Source organism: Dermacentor andersoni, chromosome 10 (genome assembly GCF_023375885.2).
Source record: "Dermacentor andersoni chromosome 10, qqDerAnde1_hic_scaffold, whole genome shotgun sequence".
Classification (NCBI taxonomy): domain Eukaryota; kingdom Metazoa; phylum Arthropoda; class Arachnida; order Ixodida; family Ixodidae; genus Dermacentor; species Dermacentor andersoni.
Window position 1 is genome coordinate 33,165,205 of NC_092823.1, and position 8,844 is coordinate 33,174,048.

At 44.3% G+C, this 8,844-nt stretch overlaps 1 non-coding gene across 1 annotated transcript; it reads left to right on the forward strand.

Annotated features, from left to right (window-relative positions):
- The first annotated feature begins 8,082 nt into the window (after positions 1–8,082).
- Positions 8,083–8,154, forward strand: TRNAG-UCC (transfer RNA glycine (anticodon UCC)). Its single transcript has one exon. It is a non-coding gene; the product is annotated as a tRNA-Gly (tRNA).
- The last annotated feature ends 690 nt before the right edge of the window (positions 8,155–8,844 follow it).

An 8,844-nucleotide genomic window follows, 5' to 3' on the forward strand; every position in this document is an offset into this window, starting at 1 on the left:
GTACCGGCGAAGTGTTTGCGTTTCTGTGATATTCCCCCTGGGCAGGAGCATTCAGTGTCACTGATGCCGACTTCGCTAAACACAGCATGGAAACACGCCGACGCAGTCCGCTGCTCCGCACGTACCGCATGCTTTGTGGGCATTAGCGCACGACTTCCATCGCGTCGTTCCTTTTTTTGTTTTTTTTCTTGTATGCCAACAACCACGCAGTGCTTGGCCAGCACAAGGCCTTAACCTTCAACAAAATACAACAATTTAATATCGCACTTGAGAAACTGTCAATAAGCTCAAATTGATAATTGACCGACTACTGGATCCAGCTGCCATTTTTGCTCGACTGCGGTGCCCCGGTCATAAAAATTGTTAAAACCTCTCTCGATGATTCGCGTAAGAGTATGTTTACAAGCTATGGAGCTAAAGAGAGAGCAAAAGTCTATATAAATGAAGGGAGGTTTATCGGAGGTACTTTTGACTTGTTACCGCGCACGGGTGAAAGGAAGCTGCGGGATACAAAAGGAAGGCAAATGAGAAGAAGCAAAAGAGACAACGAAGACAATGAAAGATTGCAAACCATAGCAGGCCGCATTCTAAAAGTGGATAATGAGGCGCGCGTACTGCATTAACATCAATGAAGCAGGCATACATTCACTTGTTTTAGAAGTGCTGGCCTAGCGCTGTTTATTTTGATTGTGAATAATTATTTATACGCACGCTACCAAGCTCTCAATTTGCGATAGTTATGTACATAACAAGTACATGTCTAGGGGAAGTCGTTAATAATGGGATGGTGTAGTAATTAAACGATACTACATTGTTAAGCTGAATTCCATGAATTTTGTATTCGAAAATGTCGTGTTTTCAACAAAGAACGTGTCTCTCTTTCTACGAAATCGAAGCAGCCTATCAATACTTGTGTGCTCTTCAAGAGCTGAGAGAGCATGGTAAACTTGTTCTGTGGAATCCCGCAAGGTCAAGGAAATGTGAAGAAAGAGAAAATAGTGATTCACCAAAATCTAATACGAAGCTACCAAGGAAACGAATACGCATTTCTCAAAAAGAAAGCTTCGAAATGTAGGAAGAAATTTGTCCTGTTCCAGAATGATTCGTGCTACATTAGGTTGGATGATAATTTTCCCTTTAGCTGACAGAACAGCGTTGTCGGTGGGCTCGTGCAATGTGACGACGCAGTGATTGGAAGTCGCTGAAATAAAAATGTTGCGGACTATCTCACGTACTGTGGGAGTCGTTGTGCGGAAAGTTTTCTTCCCTGTTTGCCTCGATTGGCGATAATTTCTGGTGATGTTTACGGCAAATGTTTAAGTTCTTCAACGTTTAGTGCAGCATTAGAGTCATGAGTTGATGTCAAACGTTACTTGCAGTTCACCTCTTGCGTTCGTCTGTGTAGTACAGAAAGCACATAGCGAGACGTGATTGCATGAGGCATTGTTGTATGTCATTGTTCTTAGCCTGCGAGGAGGTGAGTACTGTCGCTGTATGGCACGGCACAACGTGGCAGGAGTGCCTAAACCAATCGCCGGGCAGATCTCGCTCGCCACCGCGGATTCGCGGAGGCAAGCGCCTCCCACAATCCCCCCTATCATTCCCAAGCCCACAATCTGATAAAGAGGCAAGCCGCAGTGGCACACTCCATAATAATTTTTATCACTTCCAATTATTTAACGTGCAACTGAAAATGAGTACACGAGCATTTCTGGAATTTCGCCCACGTATAATGCGGCTGCAGAGGTCGGCTTCGAGGTCGCGAACTCGACCAATGTCATTGCCTCAAAACTACCGCAGCGGTCGCCTCCGTATCGTTGTCTAGACGCTGTGGTGATTTAATGCGATTTTGTGTGCGCTTGTCTTATTTCTGCTTTCTGCTTGCCCAACTTGCACGGTGTATATTTTCCAGAAATACTTGAAACATAGCGCAACTTATCTTAAGTTTACGTAGAGCCAGTTTGTTACATATAGCCCTGTCTAGTAGTAACGTGAGCTTACCTTCTTAAGTCGGCTTTACCTTCTCCCTTCCTTCCCCGGAAATACGCCAGCTGCGAGCGAAGAGTGGCCAGGCTCGTTTCACTCGTTACGTGACTGCGACGGTACAATACATTATCTACCTCACGTTTCCACAAGTTTAGGTTCCCCACCTCTGAACTGTTGGATGTTAGTACAAAAGTAAGCGTAGGAGTTCTGCAATGCTTTTGCGGAGGTTGACGGATAGTTACACCGGTCGACAGGGTAATAATGTGGCGAGACGACGGAAAGTAGTCGAAAACAAGCTGTTGTTCAACAAGTTGTTACAAAGCACGAATACTTACTCTTCTCTTATGCTGTCAGATATTTTTACCCAATCTTTGCCTACTGGTACGCTACCTGATGACTGGAAGCTGGGCGAGGAGGTTCTAGTGCACAAGTCTGGTGATATTCCCAGTCCTTTACCTTCCAGACTAATAACATTAACATCACTTCCAAGAAATTACTTCACATATTATCTATTCTGTTCTCGTCAGTCACCTTGAATCCAATTCTTTTTTTACACATAATCAGCGTGGTTCTCGAAGAAGAAATAATTAGTTGGAAACACAGTTATTCCCTTTTACTTATGTCCTTTTTGAAGCTTTGTATCGTTCCTCCGTCGCTGATTGTAAATTCTTTGATTTCGCTAAAGCATTTGATACGGTGTCTCGTCCACTTCTGCTTTCTCAACTTGGTAAACTAAACATAAAAGATGCCGTATTAAAATGGATTGAACGGTTTGCGCGTCATCGCACTCAATACGTAACAGCTAATGACCATAACTGTAATCTTTCTTCAGTAAGATCGGGTGTTCCTCAAGGATCTGTACTAGGACCTCTCCTCTGACTAATCTATATTAATGATCTTCCTGATCTCGTGACACTGATGTCTGTGTTATATACAGAGAAATTTCTAACCCATGTGATACTAATATTCTTCAGAATTACATTTATAGCGTTTCTGCATGGTGCGACCCATGGCTCATGAAACTAATATATCCAAATGCAAGGCAATGAAAGTAACACGAGTTCCTTCCAAAGCTAACCCGCATCCGTATGTTCTTAATGGCTGTCCTTTATCATTTGTCTCTGCGCATAAATATCTTAGCGTACACATCACCAATGTCCTTTCATGGACAATGCATATCGAACACACATCTAATTAGGCTAATCGCATGCTTGGTTTCCTTCGCCGTCATTTTTCACTTGCTGCGGTTGCTTTAAAAATACGTTTGTATAAAACGGTAGTTCGAACTAAGATGGAATATGCGTCTCCCGTATGAGACGCTAACATAATGTCATTGATTAATGCTCTAGAATCTGTTCAGAATCGTTTAGCTCGTTTTATTTTGTCTAACTACTCGCGTGCATCATGTGTCACACTAACGAAAATAACCCTAGACCTTCGAGATCGTTTCATGCAGTGTCATTTTTCTCGGCTCTCCACTTTCCACAAGATATATCACGCAAACGAATCACTCAAACAAAGTTTCATCACTGCTCCAAGTTACGTATCACCTCGCATTGATCATCGATTAAAAGTAGGCATTCCAAGCTCCTGAAGTACTACTAACCAGTATCTTCATTCTTTCCTTCCCTAGACCAGCTCAGACTGAAACCACCTGCCCGCCTGAATCGTCTCCGCACCTGAACCTGAAGCTTTCAACTCTGCGCCTCTTCATCATCCCTTATGTTAAAAGCCCTCCTCCTTTTTTTGATTTGTATAAATATTTACCACTCTTATCTGTGACGCCTAAACGGCCCCGATAGTAACCAAATAAATAAATAAATAAATAAATAAATAAATAAATAAATAAATACAAGGCTGAAACAAGTTCGTCCCGTCGCCTTTCCTATCCGCCACTCTTCTGCCGTGTATCTACACGCTCGGAAACAAAACACCCCCCCCCCCCCCCCCCTCCACGCGCCATCAATGCCGCTTTTGGTAAGTAGCGCCGACCCTTTATGTGCATCGACGTTCTCTGATTCGTTTCTCGCACCAGTTCCGCTTCAGCGATTTCCGCTACCGATGTTTCGGTTTCTGGTCGTTCTGCTATCCGCATTTCTAGTTTCTGAATGTCGCTTGTTGCACGATCGCACCTCTATGCAGCAGTGACGTCGCTTCCACCTAAAACCGGAAACTGGGAATACGCAAGTTCCGCTTGGCCGCGGGAGCTGCGAGGGGGGGGGGGGGGAGGGTTGAACGAGGCAGCAGCGTGTAGGAGGTAGGCAGGTTTGTGGGTCAACCTTCCTGGACGGCAACAAGGTGTATGGAGGAGCTTTACTCTGAACCACTTCTCGACGCGGCATGCAAGACAGCGACAGCAGCAGAAAAGTCAAAGGAAGAAGCAAAGAAAGCTTCGCTTTAAAACGTGGTGACTCATCTCGGCCAAGATATGCACAAGTTCTTTAACTGAAGGCTGTTCTGAAAGTGAGATTCCGCTAGAAACTATTGAGTGTTTGCACCAGACGTCATTCTCCTCTTGCAACAACGCACAACCAACAGCATTACCCACACGTTCCACTCCACCTTCTCAACCGATCTGGGCTTTGCCGACTCGTGGCTACATTGCTTTGTTGGCTATGTCTAGGAGTTTCTTTCACAGTGTTTTGCTTGTCACGTCTGAATGGCCAACAACGCAACCTGGGATGAATGTCACCGTAAGAAGGTCCTTGAGTAGAATAGTTAGCGGTTGGCCAGTTGGTATGACATTTTATATTGCAAAGGGAAGCGCAGATGTACGTTCTGTGGAAATGTCCTTGCTACAGTCTACCAAGACGATCGCTCGCAAAAGCGCTAGCTTGTGTTCATCTTCCATGGAAGTCGGAAAAAATAATCATGAAATGCCTGCTTTATAAAACATAGAGATAAATGGCAACGCAGGCACTGCTACAATTATTGAGGACTAAAAGGCTGCAGAAACAGCCTTAGCCTTAAGTGGTCTTCGGTGGGTGCTGCATTTGCTCGGGTAGAGAGGGGTGATCGTGATCGTGTTTCTCTCCACCCATTATATCTCTCGCTACTCACTGCTCATCTTTTTATCTCACCGTTCCTCCTTTCTCTGCGTAGGGTAACAAACTACAATTTCTGTTTTAGTTAATACCCGGGCCTTTCTCGTTTCCTTCGTATAGGTATACCCTCTCTGACTTCCATACCCTCTATTTATTTTTCTCTCTCTCTTTCTTTCATGTACATACGTATCATAAGAAGCCAACAATATGTACACACACACATATATATATATATATATAAATGGTGTATGCTATGTAAACTTGCAAGGAAAGACGAAAATATCGCATACGAATTCATAAATAAAGCGTGTTTGTTACCAGGTAATAAGAGAGGGGCCAACACTAATATTCTTAGAAAGCAACCTGGAAAATATATTCTTGGAAACTTAACTTAAGGTTTCAATATGCTGTCATATATTAAATTATATGACAGTGCCTTTCGGGGAATGGGAAGCTAGTCTAGAGCGACATCTGCTCTAGGTGAATAAAAGTATGCTGAAACACCATCGATAGATAATTGTCCAAGTGAAATGATAACTTCGTGACTTAAAACTGCTAGACGCCCATTTGTCTGTGTCAGTTGAGAAAAGATGCGCTCCGTGTAAAATATGACAAGACTGCCCATTAAGCAGGCTATATTTATGTAATGTGCGTCGAACAAACACCCTCGATAGGCGACCAGCGCATCTCGCCCACTCGGTGGGCGCCACGATCGGCGCAGCAAAGCTCACCTCTACGGAGGAGCCAAGCGGCAGAAACAGGAGAGGCAGTCAGCTCCGAGGTGCGGACGGCATGGGTGTAAATAAAAAAAACAACATCGGTGTAATGCCACTGTGTAACCATTCATACAATGCAGTTTTATTGTCCTTGAAAACGAAGCGTCTCTTGTCTTCTCTGCGGAGTTATAACGACAGCGATAAGCACATGTACAGTACTAGATATGAGACGCTCTTACACAGTATACCTTTTTTTTTATTTTAAGTAAGTGCGTATTGTGGACTCAAGTCCAAAGAGGAGGGGCACATATGTAACGTATCTACAAAGCCATATGGAATGAACAATGCACTGCCAAAACCAACGGAAGTTGAAGTGGTAATGTGTAAGTGTGGTGACTGTAAGACGGACGAAGTGTAGTTTTTTGCATACTATTGTGTTATTACGCGGCTTTGTGGGTATCGGGCATGTCTGATTGTCGCCTACTTTTGGTTTTAATTTGCTTGACAGCCGGGTGGACTGGGCAGGGGGCTGGCAAAAGAAGATACATCCTGATGCGCAAGTAAAAAAAGCATATGCAGATGGAAAGCCAAGGCAGAAGACGCTGTACGCAATACGACAGAATATGAGTTGAGCACATAAATAGCTAGTGGTAAGTGGTGCCCATGAATAGAAGTATGACTGGATGTCTCTGTGGAGGCAACAACCTCCAGGAGAAGTCATTCTCTTGGTTACCTCTTCAAAGAGGTTGCTTTCTTGGGTGTTAATTGCGCTACCAATATATGCCTAGCGCTGCTAGACAATGTGCTCCAGGCCATAGTGTTTGAGACCTTAAAAAAGGCTACGAGCAGCTGTGGTCTCTGTCCCTCTCTTCGTTCTGTCGTTCTGCGCTGTTTACTGCTTGTACTGAAGAACCAACCAGCCCAAATGCGTACTCTGATAATAGGCATTGTCATCGAGAGACCTAACTTATATCTGTTGACTAGGATGTCCTCAACAGATTTAGAAGTCCTTGTCGGTCGTCAATTGACACAAAGCAGACTTGGAGAGCAAGTTCACTGCTGAAGACAACCAATATAGCTTCTGTAGAAAACAAAAACAGAAAGCGTTACAATCGGACGGAATTTCAGCACACATAGAATGTCACGGTCACAGGTGACGACAACTTTGAAGACACACGTTCCGCTTCGTAAGGATTCGGCTTAAAAACGAAGCAAGCAGGATCCTGGGAACAATACAAAAAAGATCGTGAATCACGTCATCTGCTAGTCCGTGGCAAAAAGCTTGCCCCCTTGTGACTACTTTACAGGCATTAGCCTCCAGGTGTTCGGCTACGAGCCAAGCTGGACGATGCAGATTGACCAGCTTTCCCCAGCGAGTGTTACACGCCGAGCAAAGCACTCTCACCAATCCGTGGGTTATTCTTCTCCCAAATGCTAACCAGATCACCGTTGTAGACAAACCAAAATCCTCGTTTTTGAATCCTTCAACTTTAGAAGATTGAAAAGACACCTGCAAGAGATGGCTACATCCACGATAGAAGAAGCGTTTTCTTTCTTTCTCTTCTTGCGACAAAGCTGATTTGCATATTTCTTTGATGTTTGCGCCTCCTTCAGCTTACTTTGATACTTACCGTGTGTGGAAACAAATCTACGAGTGCACTCCAAGCAGGGCTGATTTTATCAGGTTGCAAGTTGGCGCATTTTCTGCTCACCAAGGAACTCGCGTTCCTGGCACGTTGATGATGGTGCTCATTTAGTGATGTTCGTGATCTTGCTTTTCAATATCATGCCTTACTTTATTTTGCAATATACTTTACGTTATCTCTCATATTCTTCTTTCCCTTTGACGCACATGTATACATTTGCTCTGTGAGCAAATGTATACAAATGTATGTATGAAAAATTGGTGGACAGTAACTTTTTCTTCATTTCCTTATATATGTCCTGTTTTGTGCAGTTATTCGCTTTTCATAGAAGCTGCAAATGCTGCTCCACATTTCTACGATGGCAGAAAAAAAAAAATATAGTTTGCACTGAAGCTCGCCCGCACAACCGAAGACCCTGTGTGCAAAGGCCATCGCTTATTTCATTGTCCAGCTGTCCAGTCCTTTGTAAGAACAAAATGTAAAAGCCAGGAGAGTGGCAATGCATGCAGCGCGCATTGAAAAAACACATGCGTCTGGAGAATTTCTGTGCCGTAATTTCCGCCGAGTCTGCCCCCTTTAGTGAACTGACCTGCTTCCTCTTTCTTTCGCCTTTGGCGTAAGGCTACTGCCACCCTAGCTCCAAATATATCCAACCTATATAAGCCGTCGTCGCGAAGCAGTGCAACGGCGGCGTCGGTGGTATAGTGGTTAGCATAGCTGCCTTCCAAGCAGTTGACCCGGGTTCGATTCTCGGCCGACGCAGTCTTTTTTTATCTCTTTACGTGTTTTTGTAAGTTTTAATATTTTTGTAGAAGTTAAGCACCATCAATAAGCAGCGATCATTAGGGTTATATTTCGGTCGTGTAACTTTGTCATGTTTCGGTCATGTTGCCGTTCTAGGTCTGGCGGGATAGAATGAATTAAATTTGACTTGCCAAAACCACGACCTCATTACAAGGCGCACCGTAGTGGAGGACTACGGATTACGTTTTACAATGGCTAAAATCAACGGCTTTCCGCGACTCTGTCAATCATCCAGCCTTCTCACACAATGCACAATCTCGCTCTACAGTTACACAGTGTGGGAGTGCCTTTTTTTTATGGAGAGCGCTTTCGATGTGCTACACGCAGCAAAGTATACATGGATTTAGGCTATTGGGTGCGAGCTCCACCAGTGGAAAAGCTGGCGCCACCGTCGGCGTGACGTGGCATGAGGGATCACGGGGGGACAGTGGCCGCGTCGGCTGCTTCGGAAGCGCCGAAGCGAGGTGAAAACGAAAGTATAAAGTCCCACCTGCGCTGCGGTTCTGATTAAGTGGTGCGGCTTTACCGCCTTGGGTGTCTGTTTGAGATCATTTGAAAGTACTATAATAGACTGGCAGAAGAGTACGCATTTGGGCTGGTTGTTTCATGATTACGAGCAATAAAAACAGCGCTAAACGACAGGATGAG